A 21,938-nucleotide genomic window follows, 5' to 3' on the forward strand; every position below is an offset into this window, starting at 1 on the left:
TGATAACGTTTAAACTGTTAACGGTGGGATGCTGGGATTCCATTATTTAGACCTGTGTTAAAATAAATAATATTTGCGACATCTCTAGTTGCCCCACACCCCATAAGTACATAACTGCCAACATGTCATAAATTCCAAGAGCTCGAAAGAGGGAGGTTTGCATTTTGGCCATTGACTAACACTTGAAAACAAAGTATGGAAAATATCAAAACAATTCTGCCGAGGAAAAACAAATCTCCCGCCTAAACTGAGAGGCTTAGCATGTATGTGTTTTAGTTCCATATCAAAGCATACTTTTTTCTTTCAATTCTGGTAAATGTAGAATTGCTTTTCATATTGTGAATCCAATTTACAGGTACGGAATGCTCACTGACTAGTGAAACCTTCGTGTTTCTGTGCATTTGTAGAGTCGGAAAATAGGCCTTTCCTTAACGCCACTTATAAAATGTTTCTCTAGTTATCGAATAAAAATTAAAAGTATAATTTTTCTGCATGATCTTTCTAGTTTGTTTGCATGAGCGTGTGCGCGCATTTCCGGAGATACTTATGAAATTAGGGAAGCGCTGAGAGGCTGCATTCAAAGAATAGCAGACTGTGCCTGAATAAAAATGGATCCTATTCTGCTCTCACTTTATCTCTCTCTGAAATTGATGTAATTGCAGCAAATGTTTCAGAAAATGTCGACTTTTACAGTACTCCCTAGGATGTCGAACACAATCTCAAATGTACATGAAATGAAAACATTGGAAAAGCGGAAAAGAGCGCTTTATTGCAATCATTAAAATCATTGATATGCAATATATAAACTCATAAATTGAAATAAAAATTAAATTGTATATATTTCAAATCAGACTCTTCTAGTACAGTAACCACCGGTCCTCCGAAATAATCTGAAAATTAGTTTTAGCCACGACATGCTGGAAGACACAAAATGTCAACGCCTATCTGTAAAAGATAATCAGCATTAGGAGAAGAGACATGACAATACACAGTACCTTTCAGAAAAAGCACAACCCTGTTACAGATTATGTGATATAGCTCTCATTTAACACAGAAAGAACCCCTTTTCAACATTAGTGAGCCAAATTAGGTAAGTAAGGGTTTTAAAGGAGCTTTTCTGTATAAAAAAAATCTAAGATAGAATCAAAAAATGTGTATCTCTAAAAAACTGCTTCATATTTCCTGTCACTGCTATTTATAGTTTTAAGGCACAAATCAAGTGTACTGTATTCAAGGCAGATACAGCAGATAGACTAAATCCCAGAAGACTACAACAGTGAGGTGTTGGTTGTCTTAGTCTGAACATACTTCTTAAGGCCCTGAAATTTAACACACTAAGAGCTGAATCTAGTTTACTACAACAAACCAGTGTACCATACCACAAAATAATTAAGTCATGCGTGGACCTGTACTACACAATTTTTAAGTGAGCTAGGTGTGCGTTTAAGCCCCTGCATAAATATAACATTTTCTACGGGTTTGGTACCCAAGTACCACTTGTAGGAACCTGTTTTCTAGAAAAGTCCTTGGTTTTAAACAAATTGATGGGGATAAGGTTTTAATCATTGACACATTTTCAGTATAAGACACTGACTTCATATAGGGGTAAAAAACACTAAAGTGAAGTCATATAACAGTGTAAAGCAACAGATGGCCATTCTCCAAAACTGGGGTGGATAACATAGTACAGTACAAAGACTCCATTCTTTTTGTATTTATTGTTGGATTACTTAAAATCATGGAATTAAAAAGAATATTTCCTATAAACAAAAAGTTAAAGAGCATTCGGTAGTACTATATAAGCAAAATAAATGAATGCCGTTGCTGTCCTTGCTTTAAGCTGTTATTCGTGCAAAATTATGCGGGGCAAACGTCCCTCCAAGATTAGTGTAATTGTGACTGAGGTGTCAGTGTGGAATTTACCAAGGATCAAGCTTAAAGTACTGTGTATTATTTAGAGTATTTAAGGTATATAGGCCTGCGTCTTCTAATCCTTCACAAGTGGCAATATGGATGGAATTACAGTGATTTTGATTGAGGCAACATAAAAGGGCATTTGCTGTTACTGTTCCAATTATTGTAAATTATGCACTTTTATTCAAATCCTTCATTTTTAATCGTATAAATTAAAAATTCTCAAAATTTGAAAAATATTTTCCTTAGCCTACAAGTTTCTCGCTGTGGTACACTTAATCACAGCTTTTTATTATAGTTCAAAATCTTACAGATGTACATGAATAGCAGAATGCTTCACTCGTTTGCCCATAGGTTTCCAAATCAGTTCATTCAATATGGGACAGGGTACAGCTCCAGTCTCTCAACAGCAGAAGAAATTGTGACATTTTGCAGAGATTGGGGCCTGTGATATTTCCACAGTCCGTAGTTGAGTTACATTAGTTATGAAAACCACAAAAAACAAGTTTGAGTGCTTTCTGTAATGAGATATGTTGTTTCTGTAAAGAACCAGATTTTTCTTGTTCAAATCAATATTTCGCATTTTTGCTAACATTCTCACATTTGGCCATGCTACTTTTACTTTTTGCAACAAGTGTAATTATAGGCAAATACTATCAACCCATATGATAAGCTAATTTGGTTGTTCCATCTCTACACAGCTGAAGGGCCAGAATTTTGTACACTATACCTATATCCTGTTTAATACAGCACGAGTATCTCAATATGTCTGACTAAAAGACAAGACCGGGGAGGATAAAAAGGAATCGGGTGCGCCAAAGGCAAGCCTGTCGGCGCCCGGAGTGCACCATGCACCAGAACTCCTGCCAGCTTTTCTAGAATTACCTACTCAAGGAACCAACTATTAGCTCTGAACAATGGTAAGTGCAAGAATCACTCCCAGTACACTAACAGCCCACTCACGACTCCCTTTACCTATCCGCAATGTAAATATTGCCGGGTCAATAACACTTGGTTACTCTTAGCCAAGACAATAAGCCCGCCTGCTGAGGTCTTCCAACCTCCGTATACCTCTAGCTTTAGTAACAACAACATGGCAGATGAAGGCGTTCCATCGGTCACCCCTTTATGTGACATTAACCAGCTAGCTATAAAAACAGTGACGCTTAAGGCCATCTTACTTAATGCGAGATCTGTCAACAAACATAAGCTGGAGATAGAATGCCCTTTGCAACTAACTAGTCCCAACCTGATTTTCCTCACTGAAACCTGTGCTACGCCCACTCCGAACCAGATTAGGTAGAAGCTTTGCCCCCTGCCTACTTGCTCGCCTCGGTGCCCAGAGTGGGACAACTGGGAGGAGGTATTGCTATCAAACAGAGCTGAACACAAGGTCAAATTTGAGCAAGTACCCCTTCCCGGAGCTGAAGCCATGACTTTTTCTATCAAGATGAATAACAAGGCTTCCCTTCCAAGACTGCTCCTCTACAAGCCTCCAGGAACTAAGTCACTTTTTATTCAGGGCTTACCCGCCCTCCTGGAGTTCTGCATAGATACCCCTTCTTTCACTATACTTGGTGATTTCAATTTTCACCTAGAGTTTCTCACAGACCCCACAACTGCGACACTTCTAGACAATCTAGAGAGCCATGGCCTATCTCAGATAGTAATGGGACCCACACACACACACTGGATGGTATTTTCACCAACACACTGCAATCGAGATTGACAGTACCTGCAAACCCATCACGGCCCCATTTGTCGTAAATACAAGCCCACGGCCTGCTTTCGCCTCCACTTCTTTTTATGTGTTTTATACCAGCATCACAAGTCCTGTGTTCAGGAGCGAAGCTATTAATGTGCGGCAGGTTCAGTGGCACCCGGGCCGAGACTGTCCTTTTTTTGCACCAGGGTCCCACTAGTTTGTGTTTTGACCCACGCCTTTGACCCTGCACCCACTCCCCCCCCACACTTCCCGTACTTTTTAATGCACTTCGACCTTTGATTACATGGTAGGCGCATCCTTCGTCATATGGCTTCTCAGCGCTAGCACATCCCGCTGGTCTGCTCTCCCACGAAGCAGGCGCGTCCCTGCATGTTTATCAATCCCCAAAGGCGGTGCCTGTGAGAGCCGGGATGAGCTGGAAACAACCCACACCTGCAGTGTGAGAGACAGTGTGTATAAGAGACAGCAGTGTGTGTAAGAAAGACAGCTGTGTGTGAGAAACAGCATTGTGTGTGAGAGAGACAGCAGTGGGTGTTTTCAAGGCAGAGTCAGCAGTGTGTGAGAGAGAGCAGGGTGAGATCTTTTATTTATGTTTTGGTTTTTGAAACATAAATAAAACGAATTATTTGCAATGTCATTAGCACAAACTTGCGTAAATACGTGACTTATTGCATTGAAAATGCAATAGGTCTCGCATTTGCGAGAGATTAAGATATTGCCATTGTAAATGACAATGCCGTTTATTTATCTGTTTTCAAAACCAACACATAAATAAAACGTTTGTCATTTACAATGCCAATAGCTCAAACTTTTGCAAAAGCGAAACCTTTGCATTGTAAATGCTTGTTATAAATGTGTCCCCTGGTGGGGGCCAAGTGTCCATCCAGTGCGAGCCATTGGGATGTCCGTGGGCCTACCTGAGGTGGCCCGTGGGGCAGAGGGCTTTCCCATCTTGCTCCCATGCTAGGACTGGTGCGCGGGAGCTGTAACACAGACGGGGGCATAAGGGTGATAGGAGACTCCCTTGCCAATGCATAGGAAAGAGTGCTTGGTTGGTGGGATCTGGCTGAGATCGCCTGGGCTTTAGGGCTCTCATGCTGTCTTGGGATGAGGTTGTCTGGGTGCCCAATGTGAGGCTAAAGCATGTGATAAATGTGCCAGCTCGCGTTTTCCTGCCAAAGGAAAAGAAACAATGCGCCCCATCATCTATATTAAAGTAAGCTCGTCCAGCCTCTACCTCTCACCTCAAAAGCGTTTGGACCCCTCAAAACAGTTTTTGCTAGGGATTGCCCAGAGAGCCATTGACCCCAATAATAAGTCTCACTATTATTTGGATATTTTCACCCTACATTTTTGGGGCACATAAAGAGTGAAACAGGGAGAGCTTTTTTGTTTCTCCACCCCGTCTGTAGCTGGGGCTTTAGGCCTAGAGGCTCTGGCATGCGGGGACCTTTGTAAAATAAGGTCTCAATGAAATGTTCACTGTTTCTGTTTTTTCCTGTTGCAAGAACATCCTGTTATCAATGAAAGTTAAAATCAGTGCACATTTTCTCCCCTGAGGCGGAAGCCGGGGGATGCTTGTTTTACACTTTGCGTTACTGCAATCTTGATTGTCTGTGCGTTATTAATTAATAATAACGTGTTTTAAACATCTGTAAATATTTTAGCTTGCATTTTTAAAATTGCTGTCCCTATCTCGGCGCGAGATATGCGTCGCTCCGAGGCTGCCCACTGACCTGTCCATCCACAGCGCTGCTGCTACTAGGCGCTGGGACCTCACCCGACCCTCCTCAGCCGCCATCTTGCTGAGGGTAAGGTTGGTGGTGTAGTTGTTTGTGCCCTCCGCCCTCCCAGGATTCTTAAGGGAGGTTCCCCTGTTCACCGCGTAATTTGCACATTTTCTCCCCTGAGGCGGAAGCCGGGGGATCCTTGCTTTACACTTTGCGTTACTGCAATCTTGATTGTCTGTGCGTTATTGATTAATAATAACGTGTTTTAAACATCTGTAAATATTTTAGCTTGCATTTTTAAAATTGCTGTCCCTACCTCGGCGCGAGATCTGCGTCGCTCCGAGGCTGCCCACTGACCTGTCCATCCACAGCGCTGCTGCTACTAGGCGCTGGGACCTCACCCGACCCTCCTCAGCCGCCATCTTGCTGAGGGTAAGGTTGGTGGTGTAGTTGTTCGAGCCCTCCGCCCTCCCAGGATACTTAAGGGAGGTTCCCCTGTTCACCGCGTAATTTGTACATTTTCTCCCCTGAGGCGGAAGCCGGGGGATCCTTGCTTTACACTTTGCGTTACTGCAATCTTGATTGTCTGTGCGTTATTGATTAATAATAACGTGTTTTAAACATCTGTAAATATTTTAGCTTGAATTTTTAAAATTGCTGTCCCTACCTCGGCGCGAGATCTGCGTCGCTCCGAGGCTGCCCACTGACCTGTCCAGCCACAGCGCTGCTGCTACTAGGCGCTGGGACCTCACCCGACCCTCCTCAGCCGCCATCTTGCTGAGGGTAAGGTTGGTGGTGTAGTTGTTCGAGCCCTCCCACCCTCCTCCTCCCCCATATTCATGTATAAAAACACCAGATTTCCCCGTCCGCGCAGCGGGCGGGCGCAGCGGGCGCGCCAGCGGCGCGCCGAAGGCGCCGGGACCGGGCCTAGGGCCACGAACCCTGGCCAAACACATGCTCGGAGTTGTTTACACTGTAACAGCGCGACATCAACTAACTTTGTTAGAACGCACGCCAAGCCACACACTAAGGGCACTGATACACCTATAGCTATGGCCCTTATTAACGCGCGATCACTATGTAAACATAGTCAGGAAATAGCAGACCTTATAACCGATTTTAATCGCCACACCCAATGGTTATAAAGTTTACAGACAGGACAGAGCTAGGAAAAAAGGTGGAGGGATAGCTATTATAGCCAGGGAAAGGCTTGCTGTAACAACCTCACACATTCCGGACACCTCATGTGAAGCCCTGCAGTTTGCTATCAAGCCTAGTGCTCTCTGCAATTTTAAGGGGGTACTCTTATATCGACCCCCAGGACCCAAGACAGGCTTTTTAGCTAGCCTAAGTACAATATTGGAATCACTCGCTACCGAGGATTGCATTACGGTCCTGGGTGATATGAACTTCCACCTAGAAGACATTAGCCATAAAGACACTTTTGCCCTTATCTCAGACATGAAAACTTTGGGGCTTAAACAACTGGTTGCCTCGGCCACTCATTTGGCGGGGCATACCTTAGACGGCATATTTTCTAACGTCGAGGGTCTACAGGTATCGGATATCTTACCGTTGCCATGGACAGACCACTATGCCGTATTCAGCACTATGACAATTAAAGCACCCTCGAGCAAGACTACCATCCCTCCCGGCCTTGGCTCCTTTAAAGCATGGAATAATATTAAACAGCCAGACCTAAAAAAACAGCTGGATAGTACACGACCGCTGGTCTCCTCCGATCCGATTATGGCAACACAACAATTTCAGGGCTGGCTGGGCCACGCTACTAATCTTTTGGTCCCTATTAAGTCTATATCTAAGAACAGATCTACTCCAACTGCTCCGTGGTACACGGATGAACTAAAAAAGCAAAAACAATGCAACAGGAACTGTGAAAGGCATTGGAGGAAAACGTATGACTTAGTAAGCAGGACCCGCTATAAAGAATCATTGGCCGATTACAAAACTATGATTGTAAAGGCCAAAAAGTCCTTTTACTCAGATCAAATTGAGCAAGCAATGAATTCTAGCAAAAAACTATATGAAATCACTAGATCCCTTTCAGGTAATGTTCCTGATTTGACTCCACCTCCATCCCAAGTTATGTGCGACGCACTAGCCAATTTCTTCTTTGCCAAAGTGGATGACATCTACCAAGCTTTCACCTCCAAATCCACTACAGCAAACCCCTCTTTCTCTAACACACTTCCAGCTACAGCTTTTACCAGCTTTAAACCACTAACTAACGACCACACACTAACCATCGTCTCCACTATTAAAACAGGATCAACACTGGACCCCTGTCCTTTCTCGGTCCTTCCTCCAGTGATGGACTCAATTACCCCGGTCCTCACACAAGTATGTAACTCCATCTTGAGTTCCGGGACATATCCCAATTCCTTAAAAATTACACTACTGAAACCTCTTCTAAAGAAACCTTGCCTTGATAAGACCGAGCTAAAAAACTACCGGCCAATTGCCAGCTTTCCTTTCATAGCCAAAGTGGTTGAAAAGGCCATGAACATACAACTATCGGAGCATATCGAGAAACATCGATTGCTTGACGATACACAATTTGGATTTCGGAAATATCATGGCACCGAAACTGCCTTAATCAAAGCCTCAGATGATGTGAGAGTAATTCGAGACCAGGGTGGGACAGCAGTTCTTGTACTGCTGGACCTATCAGCCGCTTTCGACACGGTCGACCACAAGATCTTGGTCGACCGTGTCGAAAAGATCGGCATTTGCCATACAGCAAGAGATCTGCTCGCCTCGTTTCTCACAGACAGAACCCAGGCCGTCACCCTTGGACCTTACCAATCTGCTAAGCTTTCGTTGCCATGTGGGGTACCTCAAGGCTCATCCCTGAGTCCGACACTATTTAATATCTATGTGTCGGACCTTGCTAATGTCATCAAGGCACATGGGATGAGCCTAACCTCTTATGCGGACGACACGCAATTGGTACTGGCCATTAAGGGTGACGGAGGGGAGGTCGCCCAACGTTTCCAAAACGGAATGTTGGAGATAGGAGAGTGGATGGCAACAAATTGCCTGAAACTCAACTCAGAAAAAACAGAGGTAGTTATTTTCGGACCTCTTTCACCAGATTGGTCATTATATTGGTGGCCTCCCACATTTGGAGCACTCCCAACACCAGTAACCAAGGTTCGAAATTTGGGAGTCACCTTTGATGACGGCTTAAATTTCATGGATCATGCGAATAAAGTGGCCTCCACAGCCCACTATAAATTACGCATGATCAGAAAAATCAGTCCGTTCTTGCCAGCAGCCGCCATTAAAACATTGGTTAGTTCCTTGGTCTTGTCGTCACTGGATTACTGTAACGGCCTATTTTTAAACACTCAGGTCAGGGTCACGAGGAAGCTGCAGTCGATACAAAATGCTGAAGCACGCCTGCTTTCTGGAATCCCCAAATTTGTGGCCATTTCAGAAACTATCAAACAACTCCACTGGCTGACGATCCAGAACAGGATCAAGTTTAAGTCACTATGTATAGTCTACAAAGCGCTAAATAATCAAGGCCCACATTTTTTAATAGACCAACTGGTTCCATATCAACCCTCCCGTCAGCATCGGTCCTCTAATCGTAACCACCTAGTGATTCCTCGCTCCAAAACAGTGTCCTGGGGTGATCGTCGCTTCTTGGTCGCTGCTCCTAAACTCTGGAACACCTTGCCCCAAGATATCAGATCAAGCACTACACTCATCCAGTTTCGGAAGAGATTAAAGACTTGGCTGTTCTCCCAATAGTCTCCATGAAATGAAGGTAACTTGTCGGAGCAAATAACATCGATCTGAATCTATGCAAATTGATTAGCGCCGAGACGCCTGCGGGTATTTGTCGCGCTTTATAAATGGCAATAAATAAATAAATAAAAAATAAATATTTCTGATACTATCTTGAGAGGTTTTCATATTGTTGAAATGTTTCATTGTAATTGAGAGGTTTATGCTCTTCTAGTTTCTTATATGGTTGCACCTTTGGCATAGCCACCAGGCCTGACTTTAAGGCACATGCCATGGTTGCTTAAGAATATATGGGGATATTGTTATTATGGGGGTTAGGGCCTGCTTTTGCACAAACTGTCAAGGGTGCCTTATTTTATAGCATTACACGACCATTAGGACATTTTCTTGGTGTGCGCTCCCTGTAGATTGTTTAGGCGTAGATATTTTCTGCTACCAGCCTGCACCTATTTGTTAGTTTGTGTGCAGTATTTACTCTTGGGTGCAATGAAGTACTTTTTAATAACAAAAGCACTGACTGGACAGGAATTTATTACTTGTGTTTACATTGATGAGTTTTGTGTCCCTAAGCCACAACACCTTCCTGAGTAAGCCTTGCCTGCTCTGCTTCACTACCACGAGAGTTGAAATGCTAAAAGGAATACTTAGTTACCACTTTGGACATCCGCAGTTTGGGGGCCTACGGAGCCGCAAAAGGCCCCAGTTATTACAATTGAGGCTTGTGCCTTCTGACTGCCCTAGTATTTTCGAACACAGATTTCGCACAGAGGACGTGTCACTGCTTCCACTGCCTACATCTCCGGACTTTATGGGGTTTGATCTCTTCTTGATCTTATGTTTATTACATTGTCTCAGCTTAGGAACTCATACTTTTGCAATTGATATTTCTCCACATCCCAGCAAGTTGGGTGCACTAGTTATAAAGTGATCAAACCTGCTTTTTGCACTAGAAGAAGTGGTCTTGCATGCTCCACCTTTCAGGCCTAAGAGATTTATAATTTACTATATCTCTACATCAAGAAATCATTCTTGCATTCTTGTTACGGGCTCCATCCAGTACTATGGAAAGCGATTGTCATTTGTTATATTTTTATAGTAATATCAGGTTCAATTCAGTGTAAATTGTTCCTTTTATGGTTTCTGATTCCCATTTGTTACTTTTTCCCAAGCCATATGGGAAAAAACCCTAAAGCTTGATGCGTCTCTGGTATTGGGCTTGGATAAGTGAACCTTCCACTTTCAGTCCACTGTTGCTCTACCTACAGGATGATGAATGAGGTGGATCTTTCTTTGCCTATTAAGTGATTTTTGTAGCTGCATCCTCGTTGACTTTTGGGTCTGCTGTGTTGGCCTCGCTCTAATTCCATAGTGGTTGTAGTTTGGTTATTCAAAACTTTGTGCACGGTACCTTCGACGTTGTGTTTTTTTTGTGTGTGTGATTTGTTTAGCAAGGTTCCACTTCATACAGCTTCAAATGGTAAATATATCGTTGTGGTAGAAGGACAAAGTGGTAATGCTCAAATTATTTACTTATAATCTTTAGTAGAAAGAGTTCCACTCTCCCTTCTCACAGTCCTACTACTCTCCTGTTCTATATGTAGTGAGTAGGGTGGCACATTGGTCCTATGAGCACTACCTGTCAAACTCCAGGTTGATTGTGGAAGTGTAGCCTTCGTATTCCTCAACTGAGAAAAGGAAGAAGTTAAGGTTTTACATCTAGTCCCCACCGTCACATGTCTTTAATTTCTATATTTCTATGTAACTGGGGCAGTTTTGTGCCCACAAATAATAAGGATTGCGGCAAGGAAGAAGAGGCTCAACCTAATGAAGTAGCGGGCTGAATGTAATGAAGAATACTGGTAGGTCACCTAGATTCTCCAATACGCTTTTATAAGAGGCATACCATTTGATCACACTACACCATTGCTACATCTACATTGGTTGTTTTTAGAATTTTGGAATTTATTATTTCTATAGCCAAAGTGGGTGTCAGATGTTCATTCTGTACAGATATGTTAAAGATTATTAACATTTGAGGTCAGTCAGTCAGTCTAAATACACTTTATTCGATTTGATTAAAATCATAAAAGCCAATACAATAAAACACAATAATATATACAAGTTAAAAGAATACATCCAATTCATCAGAGTTAGCCAGACAGTAAGCAATCATGGGAAGCAGGACATATGTACAATCATAATTAACAGGACCTGTATATCAACAATCATGGTACAGTAATGCCCTTATTGAGCCTTGACTTAATTCTAAACGCAGCAACTAAAAAGCTAGCCACAGAGTATGTAATGTAGATATTACCTAAGGACTGTAAATATAACAATGCAGGCCTAACTTGAATAAAACCAGTATCTTTTAAAACGGGCACTAAATATTTAATTCTTGGCTCCCTAAAAAAACTGCAAAATATCATAAAGTGCAACGTATCCTGGCACGAAAAATCATCACATTTACATGGGACACCCAATTCCGGCGTGCTCCATTGCTTGAAGCAGCCCAACACGTAGGGAATTTGACTAAATCTAAATTTAATTAGGAGGTGTCTATGTAAAGGTTTGTTAACATAGCTAGGGTAAGGCTCTAGAGATGGGGAGGATAGCAATATATAATGTGCTCTTACTGATGTTTTTGACAACTCGAGCTCCTCCCGTGCCAGCCTTGCATTCTCCATGAAATGTTTCTTGACCCATTTAATGTCCTCAACCCTGATAGATGATGGCAAATTGAATAGTCCCGGACGACCTAGTTTTTCAAAAGCAAGTCGGACATATTCTAGCCAGGGGATTTTCTTCCTGTGGTCAAGAGACATAACATCCATCAGGGTAGCATGATTAAGAGATAATTCTTCGTTCAGCCATAGCTTCAACCAGCACGTTAAGGGAGCAAGTCTCAACTTATCTGAGTAGTCTATACCCAACTCTGCGTGCAACGAGAAAGTAGGGGTAGATTGAGGGACAGAAAGTAGTTGTCGAAGAAATTTATTTTCTGCCCTGTGTAAAATATCATGAGACAAGTACCCCCATAGTGGTGCACCATATGAGGCTATTGCTATGCATTTTGCATTATATATTTTTAGAAGAGCCTCCATGGGTCTTGCCCCCAGTCTGTTAGCGAACCCTACAAGAGCCGAAGCGGCTCTAGTCATAGCCAGCTTTTTTACCTTCATCTGTGGCCCCCATGTACCCTTCTCGTCGAAGGTGACGCCCAGGTAGGGGAACGATGATACTCGGGACAAAACCTCCCCCTTACAATGCAATACTTTAACTTTGCACTTCTTTCGGGTCACCACCATGGTATGGGACTTCTTGGTGTTAATTTTGAGACTAAGCTGATCCATGAAGTCACCAAAAGAGTCCAACAAGCGTTGGAGACCCACCCCAGTACGAGCTATCAGGACAGCATCGTCCGCGTATAGGAGAGCTGGTATTTTTCTCTCTCCTACACGCGGAACGTCCCCCTCCACAGCCAACAGATGTTTTTCCAGCCCATTTATATAGATTGTGAAAAGGAGGGGGGCCAGGATGCAACCCTGACGAACCCCTCTCTCCGATCTAAAACAGTTGGTGCACCTACCCTCCTTAGATACTCTCACCTTGGCAAACAGGTCCTGGTGTAGAGAGGCTATAAAGTTCACCAAAGAGCCATCCACCCCCATTTCCAGCATGACTGGCCACAGTTTGGCCCTGTCGACCATGTCAAAGGCCGAGGAGAGGTCCATGAATGCAAGAAACAAGGACCCTTCCTTGGCGACTGTATACTTAGATATTAATAGTTGCAGATTGAGACATTGGTCCACAGTTCCCCTCTTGTCCCTAAATCCATACTGTAGGTTGGACAGCCCCACCCCCTTCTTGATGTTTTCTCTCAGCTGGAACAAGAGGACTCTGCCTAAGATCTTCATTGCAGTGTCCAGAAGGGAAATGGGCCTGTAGCAACCGGGGTCATCGCGCCGACCCTTTTTAAAGATCGGCAAGATGACCGCGGTTGCCCAACTTTTGGGAAAGGAATAGCTGTTTGCCGCTGTGAAAACCTGACTTAAAACCCCCGCCCACAGTTTTGAAGCAAACAGGTAAAAGTCACCAGGCACCCCATTCGGACCTGGGGCTTTCCTTTTAGAAGTTTCTAGGATAGCCCTTTCCACCTCTCCTGTGGTAAAAACCAATGGTGGACACGCTAAGGGTTCCCAGTGTGCAGTTTGATCGGTCATCTCACCCGGACCATAAATGGTACCAAAGTGAGTTAACCACTTGTCGTCAGGTATCACACAGTCCATAGGGCAGTTCTCTAACTCAGAGAGAAACGGTTGGTTCACAGTAGCCCAGAACTGTGAGCTATCCCGAACGACTGCTGCTGATGTTAAGTTGTCCCATGCCGCTTCTTTTAGCGCTTTCTTTCTCCCCGTAATGGCAGCTTTGTACACCCTTCTAGCTTCTGAAATCTTAGCCCTATCTCTCGGGCTACTTTTCAATGCCCCCATTAGTAACCTATGAGCTTTTGAACACTCATCGTCAAACCACCTATGTGGTTTTGGAGTACCTTGGGTGCGTTTGACAGTTAGGGCAGTGGAGACCTCTGAGCAGATAGATTCGAAGCTACTCATAATTGCCTGTACAGGAGTACCAACCTCCTGGCAGGTCATTATGTGGAGCCCAATCTTTGGTAAGATTTCCTGCATAAAGTTCTCAGGAACCACATTCGCCCATTTTAATCTGCGTCCTTGATCTATAGGACGTACTGCTGGAGCCTGAAAATCTTCATGGCCCTTAGTATGCAGCCAATCTTCCCCTTATACCACAAGCAAGACAGGGTTATGATCACTATGGTCTACACAGAATGCATAGTGTCTCTTAACTCTGGCTAAAATACCTGGAGACACAAAAATGTAATCTATTATAGAGCCAGGGGATGTACCCTTAAACGTGACTAACCTATCACCAGTCTCTGTAATATTTGCTTCGAACAGGTTGTGGGTGGCCAAGAGCTCTTCAAGAGCCTCCCCCTCCTTGGTGTGTTCAAAATGTGGCACCTGGTTGTACTGTGAATCTTCCAGATCATCTCTACTACATAGTTCATTACAAGGATGTACATTAAAATCACCTAATAAAACCAATTCAAAATTAGTGTATTTATTTAGACTGAACAGTGAGAGAAAATTATCCAACCCAACCAGATGTTCTCTTTCGTTAATTCTCTCCCAAGCATTATAAAAGTTAATAAAAAGAATGGTACAAACTGGTGAGACTACCCATTCTACGACTAGAAGGTTTGACGACTCGCAATGAATCTGTCTAAGGCTCCCCTTCAGTTTAAGGGAAAACAGAGACATTAGGCCCTCCCTTAGCTCTACCTGACCTACTTGGGACTGCAGGTGTGGTAAAGGTAATAAATCCATCCACCCAGAAATCAGGGGAACTATCCCACGTTTCCTGGCAAGCAATAATATCATGTGCCTTAATCAGCTCCAACCAGGCTATATCTGACCTCTTATCTCTTAGGCCTGCGATATTCCAACTAATAATCTTACAGGCAACTCATTCTGTTTGTGTAAGGGGCCTGGTACATATGCTTTGTGTATTAGCTGGTTGTCAATCCATTTCCTCTATGTCTGAGAGAGGGGCATAACGGTTAGACTGGATCACCGGCAATGGCTAATTTCCCGTATGCTGAGGCGCCTTCGATGCCGTGATCATAGGGGGCAGGGTGCTCCCAGGGATGAAGTGTGGCTGAGTCCTGGGCATATGCCCACCTATGAAAGGTCGACTGGACTCCCTACGAATGGCTGGGCGGGAGAACCGTGGACCCAAGGCCGGTAGTGAGGGCGGGTGAAAATACCCTAAGGGGATAGGTCTTAAGTAATCCTCACTGGTAATGTTTGAACCATCCCAAAACAGTGTATGGGCCACGTTAGAGATGTTAAAATTAACAATCACACAATCGCCATTGATGTTTTTCTGCCTTTTCCCAATCCATCTTACCCTGCGGGCAAAAATCACGTTATTAGCAATGTCAGACCCACCACTACACGCCCCAGCACACCATGATTTTGCCTTGTTCACCAGGGCCGATGAGGATTCCGCTACCCCTTTTAGCAATGGGGGTACACCCACAAAAACTGCTACAAGCGGGGCAGCTTCTGGCGGTAGTTCAGTAGTTTGATAAAAATGTTGGGCCCGGTGGGCATCTGACATATTAGGTTCACAATTGATTAACTCAGGGGTTTGCATGGAGTTGGTAAAAGAGATTTTAGTGGTCATTTGGTGGCCAGCCCCACTCAAGTCTTTAGTACTTCCGCTGCTGGGTGGTAAAGAGTTCTCCATGGCTATAGCGTCTGATGGTCCCGGGGCCTTTGGGCCAAGCCTCCCAGTTAGTTGTGCTGATAAAGAAGCAAAGTCTTTCACCAACTTGTCGACCAAAGAACATTTCGCTAATAGGCCAGATAAGCAGGTGTTTAGGGTCTCTACAATATCCTTGGCTATATCAACAATTAGAGGTTCAATGCGTGAGATAAACAGAGTTTCTAGTTGATCTCCCAATGGACTCTCAGTCAATGAGGAAATGGAAAGTTTCCCCCCCGGTTTTTCCCTCTTATTCGTAGTATGCTCTTCGCCTTTTGTATGCGGGGATAAGGACTCTGGTGCACAAAGGACCACAGTGCTGGTAGATGAGGTGGCCCCCCCTGATGGCACCACTGTGGTGGGCTTTACAATCAGCACCTCTGGGTCCAGAGGGATAGGTGGCACCATAACCGGTGAAAGAGGTTGTGACAAGGGTGGGGAAGATTGCAGACCCAACTCCGATTCGGCATGCGCTATTTCCTTAGAAAGGGCCCCCACAGCTGACGAGAGGTATGATAATATAGATTCAGACTGAGTGGTAATTTTCGCTTTCTTACCTCCCTGTTCGGAGTGAGCCATGCCTTTTCTTTTGCCCATCGTGCAGACTTGGGGGGGTGGCCCAGCCCTGCCACCTCCTGCCCCTGACGGCCACAGACGGCCCGCCCTCTGCCCGGGCTCAGCCCGGCGCCGCCCGCGCGCGTCCCGCGACGCTGGAGGTGCTGGTGGTGTTTATGCGCCTCCGGGCGGAAGCAGCAGGCAGAAGGAGGCGGCGTCCCGGTCAGGCAGGGGGCGCTGAGGACGCTGGGAGTTGGAGTCTCGCGATGTCCTGCTCGACCCCACTCGGCGGCCGCGATGGGCTTCGGCGGCGGGGGGGAGCTGGCTGCTGTCTCGCGCCTCCGTGAGCCCCTGGATAGCGGTGGTAAGTGTTGCCCCCAAACAGATTAGAAGCCCCCGCTCCCCCGGAGGTGCTGGTGGTGTTTATGCGCCTCCGGGCGGAAGCAGCAGGCAGAAGGAGGCGGCGTCCCGGTCAGGCAGGGGGCGCTGAGGACGCTGGGAGTTGGAGTCCCGCGATGTCCTGCTCGACCCCACTCGGCGGCCGGGATGGTCTTCGGCGGCGGGGGGGAGCTGGCTGCTGTCTCGCGCCTCCGTGAGCCCCTGGATAGCGGTGGTAAGTGTTGCCCCCAAACAGATAAGAAGCCCCCAACATTTGAGGTGCATGTGGTTGTGGTTCTAAATTCTTTAAAAGGCTATTGATTTGGCTCTGTCCATTTATCAAAGCTTCAATTCAGACATATATTTATTGCTGGCTGCGTCTGCCATCTTATGAACGAGGGCATGGCTATTAGTGCAGGTACTTGTCACTTAAAATAGTATTCTAACGACCATAATATCAGCTGGATGAATAAATAAGTTGCAAATGTTATAGGGGGTGGGGGATTTTGCTCGCATAATGTCTTATAAAGAACAGGCTAAGACTTTGCATGAAAATGCTATTCTTGCCAAAGTGTGTTGCAGAGTTTTATCTAAATCATTATATTCAACTTTCTGTTTTCTGCCACCTGTATATCGATCTAAAGCAGAGGGGAGAATAGGCAGATGTGGTCGAAATAGGGCCCCAAGTCACTGAATTACATGGATAATCAGTTGTTTGTTGGTGGTGGTTCTTCCAAATTAGTGTAGTTATCCAAGCAAATAATTTCTCAGTGGATAGTGACTTCCAGCACTTGTAACGATGGAACGAACAAGATTGCCTTTGTGGCGATTCTTGTTAAAGAGTGAGTATCTAGAACATTCTTAAGGGTTATGGTTATTAAATAGATTTGTAAGGAAGCATTTCTGCCGTCCCCGCACACGGCTCCTGAACATTATTTCCTTATCACTGGGTGGGAGGACGTTGTTTTAGCACAGCTTATGGTAATGCATAATGTTATGTGGGATATCACAGTTTTCTCTTTCGAGATCCTTAGCAGTTGCTGGGGGACATTTGAAAAGCGTAACAACTCTGCAGAGGATATAATATATTTTAGAAAAGGAAGTTACCTTCAGTTCATGTTTATTTAAAATAATTGATACTTATTTGTTTATTTATATAGGAGCTTATATAGCGCACAGCTACCCCCGACGGGGGCGTCCCGGCGCTTGCACAGACAAAGGATGGAGTGGACTCAGTGGAATTTAGTCGCTGGAGAAGAGCCAAGTCTTAAGGTCTCGGCGGAAGATGGGTTTTGAGTTAGTAAGCTGTAGTGTCAGGGGTAGGCTATTCCAGATTTTGGCGGCGGCCACCGCAAAGGCTCGCCTGCCCATTCTTGCGCGTCGAAATCGGGGGGAGTCGTAGATGGTTGGATTTAACAGCCCAGTTAGATTGGCCAGCCTAAGCTGAGCTCTCAGATAGGCCGGGCCTGTATACCATAGTGCTCTAAAGACTAAGACCATAGATTTAAATTGGATGCGTTTAGCCACTGGGAGCCAGTGAAGCTTCTTCAGATAGGGGGAGATCAAGTGACAGAAAGGGATATTATGCGTTCTGGACCGTTTGCAAACGTCTAATCAGGAAGGCTGGAGCCCCTAAGTACAGACTATTTGCGTAGTCTAAATGGAAGGTGATAAGTGCGTGAATAACGGTCCAACGTGAGTTCTGAGGGAGGAAGGGGAATATTTTCTGGATCATGTGGAGTTTTCCAAAACAGGCTGCCGGTACTTGGTCAATTTGATTTTTACATGAAAGTTCAGTGTTAAATCTGACCCCTAGGTTCCTAGCCGATGTCACAGGTTCAGGAGGTGGGGACAATTCTGAAGGCCACCAAAGGGAAGGAGGGGGAGTGCTAGGTTGGTTAAAGAATAGCACCTCCGTTTTATCAGAATTGAGCTTGAGGGTGTTGAGGGCCATCCAGGAAGAGTTGTTGCGCAGGCAACGTCGAAAGTTAGAGAAGGTAGCTTTGGAGCGGTCCCTGAATGAGAACACTATTTGGGTGTTGTCAACGTAGGAGAGCACACAGACTCAGCAGGCTTCAACTGCTTAAGCTAGGGGGATAGGTAAACATTAAAAAGTAAAGGGCTTAGTGCGGAGCCCTGTGGGACACCTCAAGTCAGCGGTTTCTCACCGGAGACAAAAGGCTGCAGGGAGACTAATTGAGAGCGGTAAGTTTAGAATGATCTGAACCAGGATAGAGGCGGGCCTTGGATCCCGAGGCTGAATAGTCTCTCTACCAAGATGTCATGGGATACCGTATCGAAAGCTGCAGACAAGTCAAAAAGCACTAGCACAGCTGTCTCGTCTATGTCTACGCATTTGCGGATGTTTTGGGACACCTCCAACAGTGCAGTCTCGGTGCTAAAGCCGGGTCTGAAACTGGACTGAGAGTTGTGAAGGAGGTGGTTGGCTTCAAGATAGGTTGCAAGTTGCTCCTGGACTCTTTTTTCAAGAACCTTCGCCGGTTTAGGTAGAAGGGAGATGGGGGCGATAGTTTTTAAAAATCGAAGGGTCGGCATCAGTTTAAAAAAAAATAGTTATCAGCATGGCCTGTTTCCAGGCAGAGGGAAAGGTGCCAGTCTGTTGTGAAGTGTTCCAGATGGAAGTCAGCGGAGAAATAATAAGGGGGGCAACTAAGCTAAAAAGCGACGCAGGGCAGAGGTCCATAGGCTAACCAGATTTGCAGGAGAGCCATTATTGAAGAGCAGCTTCGTCGGAGATCATGGAAAAGGAGGTGAAAGAGTAGTAATTGGAAGGTTCTGTGTTAAGTTCAGGGTGTTGCAAGGAGGGGTCGAAGGTAGAGTATTTTATCGTGAAAAAAGTTAAAGTCCGTCGCAGAGCTCCTGGGTGGGGGGGGGGGGTTCTACTGGATAAGGCGTCAGGCTTAACAAAACCTTTTACAATTTTAAAAAAGGGATTTGGATGAGTTGCTGGCAAAGTCGATCTTTTTAGCATAGAAGTCTTTCATTTCAGCACGCTTTAATCTGTGAAAATTCTTGATTGCGTCTCTATAGGTGGCTTTTTCCTCTATACTATAGGTGAGTCTCCAGCTTCGCTCCAGTTTTTGGCACTGGCTTTTAGCGGCACGTAGTGCGGGGGTGAACCAAGGGGCGGAAGGTTTAGGTCTGGAGGAGATAAGAAGTTAGATAGGGATAACCTTGTCAAGTGCAGAGGAGAGCCAGGCGTTGAAGCCGGTAATATCAGGATCCACGTCCCGACTAACCCGAGGTAGAAAGTGGCTAGGGCAGAGGCAAGGGCGGAGCAGGTGACCTTGCGCCATTTTCTGTAGTGCTCCCGGAGAGGGAGGGGGGGGGGGCGGGTTAGGGGTGAGATGAAATTAAATATAAAACGGATCATAGAGTGGTCTGACCAGGGGAGTGGTAGTGAGAAGGTTGGAGTTGTTCATAAACAGCAAATCTAGAGTGTGGCCTGCCCTATGGGTGGGACCTTTCACCCTTTGCGTAAGATTAAGGCCATTCATAATTTCTAGAAGATACAGATACTGACCTTTATCCAGTATTGGGGTATCTTTCATAGATTCACATGCCTGAATCATTCCCCCTCGCCGAGGCGGGAGTACCACGGTAATAATACATATAAAAGCAGTACCTTAGAATAAAATTGTAGTAGGCTGACAAGACAGTAGGGCCAAAAGGCCCAAAGCTTAGTAGCCTATCTACCTCATTATTTGAAAAAGAGCTGAAAATAGCTCCAACCAATCAGATGCCAGCACCCTCTAGAACCTTCCCAGCAGAGGCAGTTCTCCTCAGATTTTCACCGCACGTCGTGTGGAAGGGAGTCTCCCTGAGTGCCTACTCAGTTTTTCTTCTTTGTTCCTTCAGGATGTCTGAAAAGAAAGCTCTCTTCAAGGCTTGCAGGACCTGTGATAAGAAGAGGGTCCATTTAGATGATCAGCATAAAGACTGCATCTAATGCCTACATCTTAATCACATTGTGAAGGATTGTAGGATTTGTCGATCCTTCCCTGCCAAAACCATCATGGACAGGGAGGCAGGAGTTCTTTTATGGCTCAAATTGTCTTCTACGGATGATGTGGACAGGGCCTTTACTTCCAGCAAAAGAGCCAGATCCAGAGACAGCTCTTCTCCTGAGGGGAGGAAACATCATAAATCCTCTCATAGAGCTTCAGAACACACAAGGAGGTCATCTTCACCTCCTTCTGGATCACCTTTATCTCCGCCTTCAGAGTCTACCAAATCTTCAGCTACTAAAACAGTGAGTAAAGCCCAGGTCAAGACTCTTTCACTGGTGTCTTCTCACACAGTCTCTGTGACTTCTTCTACTTCAAGTTATTCATCTACGGTCTCAACAAAACTATAACCTCTCCTATTGTGTCATCAAAAGTTTCTGCTTCTAAGAAAACTTCTGGGGTTAAAGAATTTTCTTCTGTCACTCCTTCATCAAAATCACCGTCGACGACCTCGTCGACGTCAATCCCGTCGACGACAGTACCATCAATGAAGTCATCGTCGACGAAAACCCTGTCGACGTCGAAGTCATCGTCGACTAGGAGCCTATCGACGTCGAAGTCATCGTCGACTAAGAGCCCGTCGACGTGAAAGATCTCGTCAAGGAAGAGCCCGTCGACGGCAGGTCCATCGAAGAAGAGCCCGTTGACGACTGCCCCGTCGACGACGGCCTCGTCGACGGCAACCCCGTCGACGACGGCCCCGTCGACAACGACCCCGTCAACGAAGAGTCCGTTGACGAAGAGTCCATCGACGGCAGCCCCGTCGACGACGAGCCCGTCGACGACGAGCCCATCAATGACACAGTCGGCTGTTGCACCTTTGGTCAAGACGCCCATGTCGACGAAGAGTCCTTTTATGACCAAAAGTCCACCTGTGAAATCTTGGTCTGTGTTACCTCAAGTGTCTCAAGCATCGCCTGTTACGTACACCCATTTTCAATTCAAAACGTACCATAGGCAAGACTATATCAATATTTCTCCTTTGTTACCTTCACATATCTTGGAGACATATGTAGAGGAAGAAGAATCTGATGAAGATGATCCATCAGAGTTACAGATAAAATGTCAGGAAGAGGATGAAGAGGATGATTTCCATGAGCATTTTTACCAAGAATACTTGTCTACGCCTTATCATAGACGGTCACATAGGGTTCCACGTTCGGAGAACACAAGTCATCTTCCTCCTTCATTGATTCAGGATTTACAGGCCATGTTAGCCGACTATCAACAGAGGTTTCCACCTACACCCTCTACTCCAACTGTACCTACTGTACCGGCGGTTACACCTACGCCACCATCACCGATACAAGAGTCTACCTCACCAAGACACCTTGTAGAGCCAATACCACAAGGAAATCAGGATACTTCATCATCAGATGAGGATGAAAGAGAGGAAGGCAAATTGCATAATGATAATGTGCCTGGAGATCCTTGGGATGAATATGTAATCCCCATGCCTTCGCCTCCTATACCCCAACC

At 45.2% G+C, this 21,938-nt stretch overlaps 1 protein-coding gene across 2 annotated transcripts in view; it reads left to right on the forward strand.

Moving 5' to 3' along the window:
- MDH1B (malate dehydrogenase 1B) overlaps positions 1-21,938 on the forward strand; it is a 277,259-nt gene that overhangs the window by 241,207 nt on the left and 14,114 nt on the right. The gene's annotated exons all lie outside the window — the stretch shown is intronic.

Source organism: Lissotriton helveticus, chromosome 3_1, assembly GCF_964261635.1.
Source record: "Lissotriton helveticus chromosome 3_1, aLisHel1.1, whole genome shotgun sequence".
Lineage (NCBI taxonomy): Eukaryota > Metazoa > Chordata > Amphibia > Caudata > Salamandridae > Lissotriton > Lissotriton helveticus.